At 46.0% G+C, this 17,200-nt stretch overlaps 1 long non-coding RNA gene across 1 annotated transcript; it reads right to left on the bottom strand.

Moving 5' to 3' along the window:
* On the bottom strand, nt 1-17,199 carry LOC143689733 (uncharacterized). Its single transcript, XR_013178900.1, has 3 exons — nt 17,094-17,199; nt 16,027-16,483; nt 1-288 (listed from the first exon to the last, which is right to left on the bottom strand). It is a non-coding gene; the product is annotated as an uncharacterized LOC143689733 (long non-coding RNA).
* Between the last annotated feature and the right edge of the window lies 1 nt (nt 17,200).

Genomic DNA, 17,200 nt, shown 5'->3' with positions numbered 1-17,200 from the left:
TCATTCACCAGACTAGGATGAGTTACCCAGGGGCAGGGACAAACGTAAGCACCTTTCCCCCAAATAAATACCCATTCCCAGCATGTCATCACTCCAGGGCTCACGGTTTCTTCCTCTGCATGGGCTCTTGGCCGCCCACCTGTGACTTCTTCCACATCTCTGGGATCCCACGCTGCACCTCTGGGTACGAAGCAACTCATGCTCCCATTTGGGAGAGGCAGGTGGTGCGGCTCGGTAGACTGGCACAGGTAGTTTGTGTTGGAATCCAGTTTTCCATCACTTCCTTGTCTGTTTGGGTAAACACATTACGCGTGCTTGGGTAAGCACGTTATTAGGTCTTTCCGGGCCTCAGTTTCTCTACCAAGCATTTACCCTGTGCCAAACACTGTTTAAACTTATTTAGCCCTCCCAGCAACCAATGATCTCTACTTTATGGAAAAGAAAGCGAGGCACAGAAAGAGGGGAAACAATTCACCCAAACTGCCAAGAAACTGCTCTGAGGGACACCACCTGGACCCAGTCCTGGACTTGACCCACACCCTGTTCCCAAGCCCCTCTTCTCCAGCCCTCTCGTTCCTTCTCTCCCTATATGCCAGTTTCACAGGCTTCACCGCCTTCGCAGAAACACAGGGTCTTCTGTCTTTTTCTTCAGGCCTTGACCTCAAGTCCAAGCCTGGGCTCCGGGCACGTCCCGACTCTCCACCCTGCCGGGCTGCCACTCAGAGAAATGCCCCTGACCTTGCCCTCCCCTTTCCTGGGCCTGCAGCCTGAGGTCAGGGCTCAGCACTCAGGTCCTCTGACCCATCCTCCGGAGCGCTCCCTCTTCTAGGCCTGCCCCGGCAGCTTTTCAACCTCAATCGACTCCTGCTGTTTTCTCATCTCCAGGCTCTGTCACACGGCTTCCTTTCCCCCTTTCATCCCTGCCCCCCACTCGGCTCCCACATCCTGCCCTGGGGCCCTCTCCCTGGCCCCGAGAAGTCTGTCTCAGTATTGTTCTCCACTTCCAACATTAGCATTCTCAAAACCCGCATTTGCATTTTGATGGCTCTCGTCCCAGCTAGACAGGGGTACACTTTGATGCATATATATTTTGGAGAGGAGAGCTTTCCCCTGCACAGGGTCTAATTTTCCACTTTGATTCAAGTGCACTCTTTCGTTCTGGTCTAATTTAGTCAAGGCCAAGAAAGACTTTAGCCAGCACCTTTAGGCTATGCTGAGGCCTCTAAGATAGCGGAAAGGTTTTGCCTTGTGGGAGCTCAAGGGAACAGAAGTCTCCCTTCCCACGCCTCCCAATCCTGCTCGGAACATCAAAGCTTCTTGCAAAAGCTTGCATCTGCAACCAGTGTTCTCCCCTCCCAGGCTCAAGGGCCTTGGCCTTAAGCATTCCCTAGCACAACTGCAAAGGCCAGAGATTGGGGCTCCCTGTGGTCACTCCTAGCTAGGACACCCATCTGAGGTATGGACAATGTCAGGCCTTGATTCTAGGATGAGCCGCCAGAAGGAGGCAAGAAGGATGGGATAAAGGAGCCGCTCCAGATTGCCCAGACACCCTGTTTTCTTATTTATAGCCTGGAGGCCCATAGGGGTTTAACTCTGCCTTGGAAGATAGAGGGAGAAAGTGGCGTGGAATAGAGACTGCATCCGCATCTAGGGTGGGGGCATTGGGACTTTAAGCTTTTATATGCCTCTGGGCTGCTGGGGTTCAGCCAGAGTTAGAACAGCCAAGTGCCCAGCAACAGAGAGAAAGGAATCTCCTGCCAGGTCTCCTGGGGTGTCAAGGCCGCTTTTTACAGAGGTTTAGGGAATTGTGGTTTGCAAGGCAGGGCTTCCTCATGTTTTATCCCAACATCACAGTGATTTATGATTCCTATTCCATCGAGAAGCTTGCAACATTCATTTCCACCTACAGCTGAGTTCTTTCACGCAAGGACCCTAAATAACATCTGATAAGTATGGCGTGGGGGTGGATATTGAGGTGCTCTGGGGAGACAGAGGCAAGCAGTAGAAAAGGGCTGGGGCAGAGATCTTAGAGGCTTCTGGAAGGCAGGGGTTCACACTGGTGGAGCAGCAGCAAGGGAGACGTGGGACATCTTGATTCTTTCAGTATAGCCAGCATTTAACAAATATTGGTAGAAAGATTTCTGTTTTCCTGGAGCTATGCTGGTGACTGGGTTGATGAAAAAAATGAATTAAAGTTGGACAGAACCAACCTCAAGAAACGTATGTTCTAGTGGGGGACAAATACATGCATAATTACGTTGATAGTGACTGTCTGTGAATCACGTGCCTGTGTAAGGTATTTTGGCAAATATTATTTCTAACAACATTGTATTTTTCTGCCCATTTGACAGATGGGAGAAAAAAGATGGCTCAGATGAAAGGACCCATGGCCACGTTGCTAAGAAGATGCTGAGCCAAAATTCAAACCCATTCGTACTTCAGAACTCAACCTCCTCCCTCTGTACCAGACCAAGGCAAGGTCAAAGGCAAAACCCAAGGGTGTGGCATAACAAAGTGCTATGGCAGTTCAGGGAGAGAGGGTTGACATCTCTTCATGGGAATCAGAAACCGTTCCATAAAAGACACCTGTTCTGACCTCAAGGGTGAGAAGGGGGCGTGGGGGGAGGAGTTGAGGGAGGCACAGGGAGAAAGAACAAGCAAGTGGCCTTGGAGAATAGGGTCTGAGGGCAGACTGGGGCCCAGACACAGAGGGCTGTGTAGGCCTATGGATGTAAATGTACAGGTACTAGGGGACCACTGAAAATTTCTGAGTAAAGTAATTATGTGAGAATAAATATATTTAGGAAGTAAAACCAAGATGACAGAGATAGGGAATCCTGGGGCAGGAAGAGAATACAATGAAAGAAAAAAAGAGTCAGGCTATGGGACTAGTCCCAGCAGGTGGCAAAGAAATCACTTAAAAAAGTGGCCTGAGAATGCTAAGGTGGTAATAGGCATCAAAATGATTTGGAGATGAAAATGGTGTTAAGTGGAACCTATAAGGAAAAGGTGATGTTGAAACCCTAAGAATGGGTTTCAGCTACAGGGGTGACAGAAGCAAAGGGAGGTGTAGGTGAAGTCCACACTCCAGGATCAGAAGTGGGGAGGTACGAAAGTAAAGGAGACGGAAAAGAAGCAGTGGGGGTTATCTAGCGGCTTGGAGTTAGGTGCCCCCCAAAAACATGTCCTTGCTCTGAATCCAATCCTGTGGGTGTGACCCAGTATAATTAGGATCTCTTGAAGATGTTATTTTAGTTAAAGTGTAGTCCGACGGAATCAGGTTGGGTTTTCATCCAGATTACTGGAGCCTTTATAAACCAACTGAAATTCAGGCAGGCAGAGAAACCGGAAGTTAATAGAATCCAGAGGAGAAAGGAAAAGACACTGCCATGTGCATTGCCATGTGACAGGAAAAAACAAGAGCCAAGGATCACTGGCAGCCAGCCCCACCATGCTACAATCTTTGAGGAAAAAGCATTGTTTTGCTGGTGCCTTGATTTTGAACTTCTCCTAGTTTCAAAACTGTGAGCCAATAAATTTCCGTTGTTTAAGGCAACCCATTATACGGTATTTGTCTTAGCAATCGGGAAATAAAACACAAAGGTTAAGAAGAGAACTGACTTGGATACCAGGGAGGGGAAAATTAAATGACATAGTGGCCCACAATGTCAAATATCTCTTCTCGCTATCCGAGTGGTGCCCACCGGATTGGGGGTATGATTACTAGCCCTGCCACTTGCCTGGAACCTTTGACACTCTTTGAGTGTCAGTTTCCATTTCTGTGAAAGGGAAATGATAGTGCAATCCTCCGTGATTGCTGTGAAAAATAGAGCAGGGTGGGTGCTCAATACAAGGTATCCCTTATTGTTATTGGCACTGTTTGTTGACGTTTTTCTTTCACAAGTTGAGGGACTTGTTGACGCCAGGGTCTATGCCTCTCCCCTAATCATTTGCTTGACAGTGAGCACATCACAGGCACTCTTTAAACATTTCTTGAATGTTGGGTAATTGGAATGGGTGAAGACTTCCTGTTGCATTCTTTGCTGTTCTCTGATCATTTAGCCCTCACCGGCATTTGATACTGTCAGCTATTAGTCAAGGAGTTTGAGAGTCAGGAACAGGGATCTTTGGAGGCTCTGAATGGCAATCTTTTCCTACCCTTTGCTTCTGTTTCCCTAGGTAGAGCCGCAGCCTCCAAGATCCATTTATGGGACAGTGGACAAAGGCCCACGGACAAGAGAGCAGCCTGGTGATGTGGTTGTTTCCAGATTCAGAGTGAAGGGGTGGAAAGCTCGGGTGGTAAATTGCATTCCCTCAGTGTTGTGGAATGGTTTTGCTGCTTTCTGGATTTCAAGAGCTCAGTCAATGATGGATGGGTGGGAAAGACTTGGAGAAGTGAGGGCAGGTATGGGCATGTGGGCACCTCCCCATGGGTCCCTTAATGAGGGGAGGAAGTGGGGAGGCAGGGCCAAGGCCTGAGTGGACACAACTTGAACTTGCACCCAACTTGAGGTCAGGATAGAGTAGTCCATTTCATGGGCTCAAGCAAAACACTTCTGGGAGGATTCCTACCCTCTCATCAGCTAATCTTAATCAGTATGTCCTAGCCAAAGTTGCTTAGGGAATCTTTGCATTGAGAGCCATCTGTTGATGGCTCTCAACTATTGATGATTTGGTCTTTGTTGTTTGCTTTTGTTTTTTGGTTGTGTCTGTTTGATGAGTAGGGTAGGAGGGAAGGAGGAATTGCAAAGGGGACAGGAGTGTGTGAAAGCCCAGCCTCCCTCCCCTCTCTCGGCTGCCCCAGCCTTTGATAATGCCAGTGGCTGAGATAGCTACTGAACTATCAGACCTGCCTCTCCCAGAGCCAGCGGCTTGGCTTTCATCTGTGTTTGTGACCAAGGACAGGGACTTGGAGGCCAGCGCCCAGGCTGGCTAATGAGTAATGGAGCCTTGTCTCTGCAAGGTCCTATGGCATGCTGGGTGACCTTGAATGGCTGAAAGAGGCCTCATCCACCCCGAAGCTGGGGCAAGGTCTGGGGCTGAGGCCAGGCATGGGGGGTGGGGGGGTGGGGGTGTTATTTCCTCTTTGTGACCTCTGCTCCTACCCCTAGAGGAGGCAGGGCTGTGTCCCATCCAGCTTCACCTTATGCCGCTGGTTTAGGTTATTCATGAAAATTATTCCTAAAGCATTCCTTCCCCAGTCTGCCTTGGTTACAAAGAAGTGAATTAAGGTGCTCTTTAGGCTTCTGTTTCAACTGCTAAACTGTATTCCCTCTAGTTACCTCCTTCCTCTTCCAACCCTGGGACTGAGTATAAATCCTCCACCTTGGAAGGTCAGGAGCTCACCTTTGTGAGTGGTTGCCTCATCTTATCTTCCTTACTTGGGACAGATGACTTCATTCCTGCCCCAAGTTTACACTCTTAAGGATGCATTCATAGCCTTCCAGCACAGATGTCTTCGATTCCTCCTTCTCCCAATTCTTTCAGCCTTCTGTGCTTAAGCCTGCTTTGCTTGAGAATTTCTTTGGGCGTGTCTGCCACTTGCTTCTCTGGGACCTCGATGAGTTACCTAAACTCCCTGAGCCTCCATGTTTTCTCTCCTTACAAAGGGACCTGCCTTCAGCACTACTTTGGAGGGCCACAGGAAACTGCAAGAAGATGACAGATAGAAAGCACTGGACAATGAAGAGATGTTTTGAGGCCACATGTCTGTCTATTTCCCATTAGTAACTCCACGCCCCCCCACAAGACTGAACTCAGTAGCGTGAAATACTTGAAAAATGTTTACCAAATGAATAAATGAATACATGAATAAATACATTACTAATGGCATCAAATATGCAGGCATCTGTTCTCTGAGAATAAATCAGTTCAATGATTATGGAATTTCACAGCATCTTAAGGGTTTGAATCAAGCACATGCAAACTATGCCTGAAAACAAATGAACTGGCCTCAAAGCTTTATCAAGACTTTTCTGTTTTCTTAAATTTTTGTTATACAGTTTTTAGGGAGATTAATAAGCTCTGGCCACTGGCAAAACTTAATTCTGTTGTAGTATCAGTTTTATGTTTGTTGGTCAACAAATTTCTACAGAATGGGAAGAAATGGATAAATGATTAGGAAAAGTTAATCATCAGCAATAGAACAGTGCTCATTTGAGCTCCTGGGGACATGGATCCTTTTCAAGGCTCTGGGTGCCAGCTTGCTGTGTGGTCTTTCTTCCACCTCTTACCTTCTCTGTGCCTCCATACCTCTATTTGATCATAATCCACAATCACCTTCCCTCAGTAGAGAAGTGTGAAAATGGAAGCACAGCTAGGAACATACAGCTTTCTGGCAACCTTCTAGGTCGATCTTATATGAATATGACCCCATATTTTTCTGGAGCTGCCTTTAGAGCAAGTCAAATTGAAGGAGGAGAAAAGGAGAGGAGGAGGGGGAGAATTTAACTAGACAAGTTATTCCCCACCCCCAACCCCCATGCAGTGAGGCCCAAGAAAGCGCCTTTATCTCCACTCTAGTTATGCTCCATTGACTTCATTCTTGTCCTGTCTCCAGGACAGGTTCCCATCTCCTTTGCTGCACAGCTAGGCTGTCACCTAGGGACTGGACTTGGTAACACAGAGAAGAAGCAGGCAAAATATTGGTGGATTAATTTGTGAAGTTATCCTTTTTTTCCCTTTAAAACTATTCATTCAGGAAAATCTGATGGTCCCCTTGGAATAAGTGGCTGGAGACCATGGCCAGCATGGCCTTGGGCTGGCTCAGCCCAAGGGTGTTGTTTCTCAGCTAGGAGCCAGAACTTCTAGAAAGATCCTGCAAAGCATTCCAAGTGGGTTCAATAACTGGCTCTAGAGCTCAGAACAAGTGCTTGGTGATGGCAGAAGGGCAAATTCTATTTCTTCCAGGAAGCCTTCTGGGACTGCCCCAGCTGGATCCACCCCTCCCAACTCCCTACAGAGCTCTGTTGTTCCTTGTGAAGCTCTTACTACTTCTCTCTTGTACTCTCATTAGTTGTTTATTTTTTTCCTGTATGTGTATGTTTTTTTCTCTCTTACCAATATGGGACCTGCTGAAGAGGCTCTTGCTCTAACTTTGGTCACTTGAGTGCCTAGCAGTGGCAGTACTGCAAGAGGCACTTAGGAAATAATTGTTGACTCAGTGAGGAAATAAATGGCCATGTCACATGTCCCAGCCTTCTTGCTTCTCCAAGCTACTTCTTGCGTTCATTCCCTTTTAACCTTCTAAGGGTAGAAAGGATATCAGGAGAATGGAGTTAAAGGTTAAAAAGTATTTCAACCACCTGTTTTGGTGGTGGTGGCACCTGCTAGGTTGATGTGTGTGTGTGTGTGTGTATGGGTGTGTGTGTATGAAACCTCAGGTATGGTGAGAGTACAGTGCCCTTAGGAGATGGAAGCCTGGGAAGTAAAATCATTAGAGGACCATTTATCTGAGTGGAATTCACGTGGATGCTATTTTGGTTTGCTAAAGATGCCAAAATGCAATATAGCAGAAATGGCCTGGCTTTTAACAATATAGGGTTATTAACTTACAATTTATAGTTCTTAGGCCATGAAAATGTCCAAATTAAGGCATCAACAGGCTGATATCTTCTGAAGAAAGGCTGCTGGCATCTGGGACACTTCTGTCATATGGCTGGCATCTGCTGGTCCTTCGCTCCTGGGTTTCTTTGCTTTCAGCTCTGATTCCATTGGCTTCTTCTGTGTGACCTGCAGGTCCTTTCTTAGCTTTTCCAGGTCTTTTCTCTCTGTGAGCTCTGTCTCCGGGTGTTTTTCCCTCTCTGAGCTCCCTGGGTTTTTTCTGTCCTCTATCCTCAGAAAGGACTCCAGTAAAGGATTACGACCCATCTTGAATTGGGTGGGTCACGTCTCAATGGAAACAACCTAATCAAAAGATCCCACCCACAACAGATCTGCACCCACAGGAATGGATTAAAAGAGCATAGCCTTTTCTGGGGGTACGTCACAGTTTCAAACCAGCGCAGATGCTAACCCTTGGGTCCCAGTTTCTGATCTGCAGGCCTATCCTGTTTACAAGGCAAGACTGCCCTGTTCTATGGAATACTAGCTTGAATGAAACTGCTTTTCTATCTTGGGCTTCAAAAAGTGAGGCCCTTTAACTTTAGAGAGGAAGAGAGGCAGTATATAGCCAGGTAGATAGGATTGGATTTCCTGGATTCACCCTATTCTACCACTGATAGTTGTGGAAATTTAAGCAAATTATTTAAACTCTCTGTTTCCTGTTTGACCATATGTACATGGAGATAATAATAGAAATCATCTCATAGAATTGTTAAGATTAAATGACTTAATATGTGAAAGGGTCTTAGAATAGTGCCTGACTCTGCTCATTGTTTCATGATGAAAACACTGAAATCCTTGAGTTCAGAATCACTATCTTATTATCCAACTTGACAGAGGTATTCGTTCTCCACAACCCATGCTATGTCTGCTAATTGAATAATTTTCTGGCTCTTCACTGATTGCAGAATGCCCTGGAAATTCACTCCCTACCATTAACACCAAACAGCTGACCTGCGTGTCCCACTGACTCCTGACCCTAACTAACTGAGTCAAAATGAGTGGGTTCAGCCTGGGAAATGACTCCTGACCCTAACTAACTGAGTCAAAATGAGTGGGATCTAGCCTGTACCTGGATCAACTTACACCCAACTTCCAGTGAGGAAAGGTGTGTTGGCAGCCATCTATTCTGCTCACTTCCTAAAACCATTCATCAGCTGGTCAGAATCTTCCTAGCAGACTTTCCTTGGTTAGAAGAACTTCATTGGCATTCATGCACTAACCCTCAAGTCTGGAGAATAAAGGACTCACTGTGTCCCCATGTCTGATGATAGTATCTCCCTGGTACAAAATGGGTGAAGGAAAGGGAGCTCAAAGTCCTCAGGCACTGTGTGTCAGTGGTCAGGGCCATGTTAGAGCTCTTCTTAAAAAAGTATGTCAGGGTGCACAGGTGGTTCTGTGGTAGAATGCTTGCCGCCTGCCATGTGGAAGAACTGGGTTTAATTCCTGGCCCATGCACCCAAACAAACAAAAAAGTATGTCGCTTAGGAGCTGATACACAGAACTTGGCCAGGGGGAAACTCAACAGAGTCATTGATAAAGACATAAATGGGGATGTAAGGCATTGGAAGCCAAGTTGGGAGATAGCCAAGTTCTGATAGAATTTAAGTATTTATTTATTGGGCATTTGTGCACCTATGAGATGTATTTGAGGAAACTGAGGCACGGAGGGGTGCGGTAACATGCCTACCACCATCACACTACTCATAAGTAGGAGAGTTTTGAACCCAAGTGTTTAGTCTACTGTTCACATCTGCTTGTCCTGGGATGATCCTGGAGCTCATCCTGCCCAGCATCTGCTTAAATGGGTTTTATAGTACATTAACTTTCCAAAATACCTCCTGGTAAAGGATTCTATCTAAGCCATCCCCTGAGTGGAGATTGTTGATGCACATTAAAGATGGAGCAGTCCTGCACTAGGGACTGGTGTTCCCAAAACAAATTTAACCAAATAGCACCTTTTTTTTTCTTGTAATAACCCTTGACATCTGAGGAACTGCCCTTCAGAACATGTCTTGGGGAATACTTATCTAGCCTGAAGTATTCATTTATGATGAGGACATTGAAGCACAAAATGATGAATTGACTCGCCTGATGGCAGCCAGTAGGCTAGTGGCAGAGCTGGGACTAGAACTCAAGACTCAGTCAGCTTTTTTTCTTCTATAATTGGCTAACAATTTTGATTAACTTTGTATAGACCCAGTAGAATCAACATAGAATAAGGAGAAGACTTATATTTTACTTGGGGAGGCTGGACACAGGCCACGAAATGTCTTAAGAACATTTACTTATCAGAAAAAGCACAACTTCAAGGGCAACAGGGAGTATAGCTGCTGAAGAGCGATATGATCAAAGGGAGAATTGTAATTTGGGCTGGATGATTCTAGGAAAGATTTATGAAAGTATAAGTTTGGAAATAGATTCCTTTAAAAAGCCAAGTCACTTTTAAAGGCAAAGTAATCAAATGCCAAATGTGAAAGTCTTACTTCATTTAAGAAAATGGTTTTGAACATTGTCATGAGGAATATTGGACCAATGTCGCTCCAACACACAGTGTGAAGACTAGCTGCCTCTACCTCTTTCCCACAGATATGCTGATTGAATATCTTACATGGGCCTATGTGATCCATCATGATCCGCCATGATTCACCATGATCTGCCATGATCCACCATGATCCACCATGATTCACCATGATCCGCCATGATCCATCATGATCCACCATGACTCCCTTGCTTTGCTACAAGGCAAAATAACTTAGGGCTTATATCAGTAGATATGAAATGAGAAAATTCTTTGTTTGAAGCCTGGCTCTGTAATTTGGAGTCCTTCAGTTTGTCTTTCTGGGCCTTGGTTTTCTCAATTGAAAAAGAGGGGATTAGATCCAAACTTGTGTTCACAGAAAGGCATCATCCAAATAACCTGGGTTAATTAAAATGACAGATTCCTAAGCCCCACCCATGACCTACAGAAGCAGAATTTCCTGTGATTTATGCTTTCAACAAGGAAACTAAGTATTTCTGATGTGGAGTTAGGCTTAGATACTATTGGACTAGATTATTTTGGAGCTCATAGTGGTTTTCAAATAAGTTAAGCTTACTGAATCTCAGTATTCTTATCTATAAAATGGAGATAATACTCACCTCCCAGTATTATATTATACCAGCATATTGAGGATTTTGTGAACTCCAAAACCCCCTACAAATATATAATGTTAATCTTCTGATAAGGAAATAATTTTGATGCATGAAAACTTGCTTCATAGGCAAAATATAAGAAGCTTGCACCCAGTCTGGATTTTTTCCACACAGTCATGCATAAAACTTTAAAATCAAGCTGGTCCCAAGCACTGCTATGAACTAAGTGAAGTTTTTCCTTAGTAATTTTTTCTTAGACTTTTCAACCTTTTTCAGGTCCCTTAACTTTTCCTGGTCCCTCAGATGGAAAGTTGCTACAGTGGTTTATTCGAAATCAGCACTTCCCGAAATGTGTCCTGTGGAATATTAATAAGTTTTAGGGAAATAAGAATGGGGGAAGTTTCAGGATAAAATACATTTGGGAAGTGCTGGGGTTACCAGGTTTTATTAAGACTCCTGAGTGCCTTCACTAGGCTAATTTAAACTGTGAATCTGTAAGAGGGCCAAAGTGTGCTTAGCATCTGATATTTGATCACCAAACCTTTTATCAAGGTCTATCTCTCAAGACTAGGGCAATTTTGCACTAGGGTTCCAGCCACTCCTTCCTGGCTTACTGTCCAAGGAGTTCTTCCTTTTCCAGTGAGGGTAGTGGGAAGGCAAGGCTCAATTGAAAGCAATGGTTCTAAAACCTAACTGTGCATCACCTGAGGAGCTTTAACAAATAGGAAACCCTGGGTTCCAACCCAGATAGACTGACTCAGTGGGTCTAATGCAATGACCCCCGGATTATTTTTGGACCTATGATTGGGACCCCTCCAAGGAATGAATCAACTCAGGCATCTAAGTGGGATTCTTTTGACTGAAGGGGGTAAAGAAGGAGGAAGGGTGGTCCATCTTAAGGTGCATTCCTTAAATTGCACCAGACTGTCAAAGCATAGGCTATCTCTTGGGAGGCTGGACCCACCCCAAAGGATGGAAGGATTCTCAAACTTCTTTAAACACACCTGAAACTGGTCTTTGTAAGAACCTGGAGACTCGGAACGTGGTTTCGATTTGACCTTAGCCTCACTGTGTGACCTTGAGCCAGAACTGTAGCCTCTCTGAGTTTCATTTCCCACCCCCCTTGCAAATTGGTGATACTCGGATATGCCTTGGGGCCTTGATGGACACTTAGTATAAATAAATGAGGCAACAGATAGAGCTGTGTTTTTGGCTTTACCCAAAACAGCTGCTAGTGAGGCTATTGTGATTCTTGTTTGAGATTTTCCCTTTATTAAAAAACAGCATTTGTGATGATAATTAAGACACAAAACTCTTCCCATTCTTTCAAAAAGAGAATCTTGGAGCTACTCTCTACAGTCTGAAATTAGTGAATCAACATTTTCTTTTGAAAATATTAACTGAAGAATCTTTGAAATAATCAGGTCTGCAGAGGGCAAGATGAGGCAGGGATGGAGGCAACTGTCCCAGTCAATCAGACCAGCCGTTCCTCGATTTGGGGTGGGGATTATCTGGAAAATTGCCTCAGCTGTCCATTTCATTTTCAGTGCTTTCTCAATGAGCCATTGTTCTACACATTTTTTAGAACCTTCCAACTTGCCACTAACATCGGGGGCTGTGATGCTCCACAGACTCGGAAGTGTGGGATGAATTCCATATATATTTTTCTTAATGCATGAAGTCCACTGGGTTAAATTAATTGGGGGAAGACAATGACTCTCTCAAAGAAAACGAAATGTTATGAAACCACATTTTACCAAATATCCATCATGTGCCAGGCACCGAACAAACTCCTTTTATAAATGTTATCTCATTTAATCCTCAGAACTACCTTGTGAGATCTATTTAGTTACTTTGAGGTAAATCCATAAAGAACCGAGACTCAGAGATGTTAAGAAAATAATAATAATAAATAAATAAAAACAAAAAATTTCCCAATGACTGCAGTTATTAAGTAGAAGAGCCAGGAGTGGAAGCGAGGGCTGTCTTCATTGTCTGCTGCTACTTTAATTCCTATCGTTTTTCAAAATTTGAATCTTTTAAATTTAGTGATCTCAGAGAAGAATAAAATACATTCCTAATTCCTTATTCCTATGGTGAAAACATGGGACCTAGAAAGTTCTTAACTGAGGTTTAATAGTGAGAGAAGAGCAGGAGTCCTCCAGGCTACCACTAGTCTTTTTATGGTATCTCACTTTTCTGAAACCGACACAGACACTCAGTTTTCCCAGGTTCCAGAGCAGGCAGTTTCCCTGCATAGTTCCTGCAAGGTCTTAGCTGGTTCAGGAGTCGGAATGTCCTTGGGCAAATCTGCTTTTTTGGGGAATGAAGGTTCATGCAGCCATTTTCCAGCTGGAGATAACTTCTCCAAAGCTTCTCTGTGGCACTTTGGAAAAGGCCTCCTCCCCAACCCCCGGGCTAATGTCTCCCCCTGGTCTCCCTTGGTTTGGTGTGTGCGGAGGATCCTGTGAGAGACAGTACGGGGGCTAGGAGTGGTGGTAGACCTCTGCTTGGAGGATTCTTTGCGGAGAGAAAGGAAGAGGAAAAGGTACAAAGAATCTGAACCTGGTGCAAAGAGGGTACCCCAGACCTGTCTCTCTCTTCAGGTCAGACGCTTTGCAGGGACAAGAGGACCGCCTCCCCATGCTCGTGGGTGACTGTGTGGATGGGGGTGGGGAGAATGGGGTTGCCTTCAGGAGAAGAGAGGGCAACAGGAGGGGGGAGGGGATCAGAGAAGACTTTAAGCTTACAGGTTAAGATTTCATTTTCTAAAAAGGACAATGTTTTCATAAAAGGGAAAAAAAAGATGAAGTAAGTAGAAGGAGGGGGGAAAGACCCTGATAGTAAGAAAGCTTAGCTTAAGCGTCCTTAAGGGCTAACTCTCCCACCTTGGTCTTTTAACAAAAGGAGACTCCAACACTGCAGATCTAGCTCTAGCGCTGCACTGGGCAGTAGCCCCAGCCCTTTAGAGAGGGTATGTGACCTGTCTTAGAATACACATGGAGAACGGGGAGATCATACCTGTCTCCCCTCCATGGCAGGTGAGGCTCAGTGGCCTTCTCTGGAAAAGGGAAGTAAGGGTAACTCACTTCTTTAAAGACAGGAGGTGGTCATCCCAGACATGGAAGGGAGACTGCAGTCTGAAGGACGCATTCCATATTTCCCCTTTGAAGAGGGGTCTCCTTGCTCCCCCAGAAATGCTCCCAGGGCATGAGAGTATCCTCTCCTTGTGCCCCAACAGCCCTGAATAGAGCAAGGAGCCCTGCATTCTGGCCTCAGATGGTCCCATACCTGGCCACATCCCTGTCTCCCCAGGATACGGCAACCTTGTGTATGCAAGACATTTCAAAACTGGAACCATCACCCCACCCTCTGTGGGATGTTCAGAGGACCCGGCACCCAGGAGAGGAGGCAGGCAAACCGCCAGCCCAAATACTTTCCTGAGGCCCTATGGAGGGAGAAAGCATCCGTGGGAGGGCAGATCCCACTCAGGTAAGCAGCCCAAGAGCTGGAGGGGCCAGGCCAGATTCAGAATGATAACAGGGAGTCTGCACGTAGTCACCTGCCTGGGCAGGGTTTCATTTGCCTGGAAACTCGGGGCCCCTGAGGATGGGTGCAGCCACATGGTTTGCCTCTCCGAGTCCCGAGCTACCTGCCAGGTGGCAGGAGTCTGCCACGCTGCGTAGGGGTGATTGACTGGTCCAGGTGGTGCTGTTGTTGCCCTGAGAGGAGGGTGGTGCCCGCGCAGGGCGGTCCAGGCAGCAAGGTGGCACCAGGGAGGCCTGTGCAGGGCCACGTCCTGTGGCTGGAATGAGCACACTGGAACCCACTGCTGCCGGGCACAGATTTCTTAGCTATAGCTTCCTGCGGTTACCCGTGGTGAGGACTCCTACGCCTCTCCCAGCCCTGGCATTCAGCAGCACCCATTGCTCTGTGCAGTGACAGTTTCTGTACCCGACGCAGACCCAGCTGAGTCTCCTCTTGCGGGACGGGGTAGGGGTGGGGTGGGGGGTGGGGTTCAGGACCACTATGTGTCACCCCCGTCTTGGCCTTAATTTGCTGCATGTGTTGGGAAAGTCACCCCACCCTGCCTTGAATTTCCCCTGACCCATTCAATCTCCCGGTCAATGAAGAACAAAGGTGGAAACAGAGCTTCTGCCTACCCTGGCTATCAAGGAAGGAGAAAAACCATTTCTCAAAGATGGGAAAGTAAGTATTTGGAGTAGAACATGAGACCGAGGCTGCTAGTTGTCCCCAATACCTATTCTCCCCCTTCTTCCTTAGAAATGACCTAACTAGAACGTAGATGGCATTTATCAGTCTCCCTTATCCAGTGAGTTGGAGTGGAAGTGCTGTGGGCAAGCACCAGAAAGTGTCTTTAAAGGGAAGAAGCATGTCCTTTTTAAGTATTTCCTTGTTTCTGCTGGTAGACTGCTGGCATAAAAACTGGAGCTCAAACAGCCATTTGGCCCATGACGTCGAAACCAGGATAGTAGGCCAGATGGAAGGATGATGGGGCCCTACTGACTGTGAAGTTCCCGGGCACTCCTGCCCTGCCTACCTCCAGACTTCTGTGAGATGGATAAATAAAATAAAAGCCAATACTATTTAGGGTTCCTGTCCCTTACAGTGGGAGTTAAAACCAATGCAGGAAAACTAAAACTAAAACTTAAAGCTAATACAGTTTATGGTACATTTAGAAGGAACAGCCAGTTCTAGAGTTCTACTAAATTAGGATAGACTTGCTTGGATTGAAGAAGGATCGAGTAATCTTGGGAGAGGGAGTCTCCTGCTGGGGCTCCAGGATAGATTTTAGAACCCTAAGTAAAAAATTTCAAAAAGGGATCACTGCTTTTTATTGATTGAAAAATAAAAGAAATGCTTCTTTAAAAATACTTCTTTTGGGAGAATTCACAGCCGAAAATGGCTGCTTGGGCAGCACCAACCTCCAGCCCCACCTAGATGGACTGTAAGTTATGATTGGGGAGGGGGAGGTCTTACAATGCATAAATCGTGCCCTAGGTATGAAATAGTGCCTTCTGGTGTGACAGCCCTTTAAAAAGTGAAAGAAGAGGAGAGGTGCAAATGGTCCAGATGATGAAGTCATAAAGGGTCATTGCATGTTAGTAATTTATTTATTCCACTGTATTAAGCATTTGTTACATTCAAAGCAAAGGAGCATACAAAGATGATCAGACATAGACTCTATTCTCAAGAAGTTTATGTAAAGTCTAGGAGGAAAGATAAGATGTATGCTTAACTGTGACCATGATATAAAGCCATACATACCTGGAGAGAGGGTCAGACCAGGCAGTTGCAGAAGGAGGAAAGGTCCCTGCCAGGTGAAAGCTTTTGGAGGAGATGGGCTGTGTCTGAGGCCTTGCAGGGTGGTTGAGGTTTGCATGTGCATAATTGGCAGGAACAAAGGATGGCTTCTACGGGTTACCTCTTTCTCCCAGCCACTGTCACACCGCTCACTCCATGCAGTGTGATAATGAACCACCACCTCCCTACAGTTGTTCTTCTGTCTGCTCTTAGGCAAGAGAACATTATGGATGAAATGTGGGTAGCATGGAAAACATTATGGTCTGAAATTGAAGCATAGAAGATAAGCCCCTGATTTTTGAGTTAAACAGACTTAGATCTGAGTCACGGTATTACAGCATCTTAGCTCTGTTCCTTGAACTCTTCAGAATGGAAGACTCAGAAGCCCAGCTGGGTCTATCGAGTCAGCTGTGGCCACACCCTGTGGGACAGAACCGAGAAGAAGTCATAGGTAGATGGTTATAAAGGGGACCAGGGGAGGGCTGGGCCTAGCACATACTTCCTGGTTGTCCCCAATTCCTTTGAGCTCCAATATCCACAAAATGATTCTTAGCTTCATGACACAGGGGCAACAAAAGCAGATGGCAAGAGCTCCTGGTAATCGGCAGCCCAGTGATGGTGGGAAACTGATGACCAGGCTGTCGGGAACACTGGAGTCCAATTCTGAGCAGGGCCCACGGGGTTCTGGGTGGCATGGGAGATAGATGTGCAGACGGGTGGAGGCACAGCTTTCCATGTGTCTAGATTTTCTCCTTCTCTTTTCCGGCGGGGACAATACAGACCCATAATGGTTCATCAGCCCTGGAACCAGATTGCAGACTGGAATACCCTGAACCCAGGCTCAGTCCTGACCAGCCAAGGGGAGCTAGTGCTCCTTCTTTGCCTTAATGAGCAATTTAGAGGGTCCCATTTGTCCCTACTCTGTCAGTGTGGAGGAGACAGTGGGTTGGGGAAGGAGTGATCAGTAAGGAGAACAGAAATGCTTTAGGCTCCCTTTGTAAGAATATTGAGAGAAAGAAGGAAAAGCAGACCTCAACTTGTGAGGTATTTGGTGCTTTGGAGACAAGCACAGCTGGGGCACGGAGAGGAAGAACATTTTACTGTTCTTTTAGACTTTGCCTGGAAACAGGAAGTTTGT

This window comes from Tamandua tetradactyla, chromosome 7 (assembly GCF_023851605.1).
Source record: "Tamandua tetradactyla isolate mTamTet1 chromosome 7, mTamTet1.pri, whole genome shotgun sequence".
Taxonomy (NCBI): domain Eukaryota; kingdom Metazoa; phylum Chordata; class Mammalia; order Pilosa; family Myrmecophagidae; genus Tamandua; species Tamandua tetradactyla.
The sequence above is the reverse complement of the archived record's forward strand: the minus strand, read 5'-3'. Positions and strand labels throughout refer to the sequence as shown.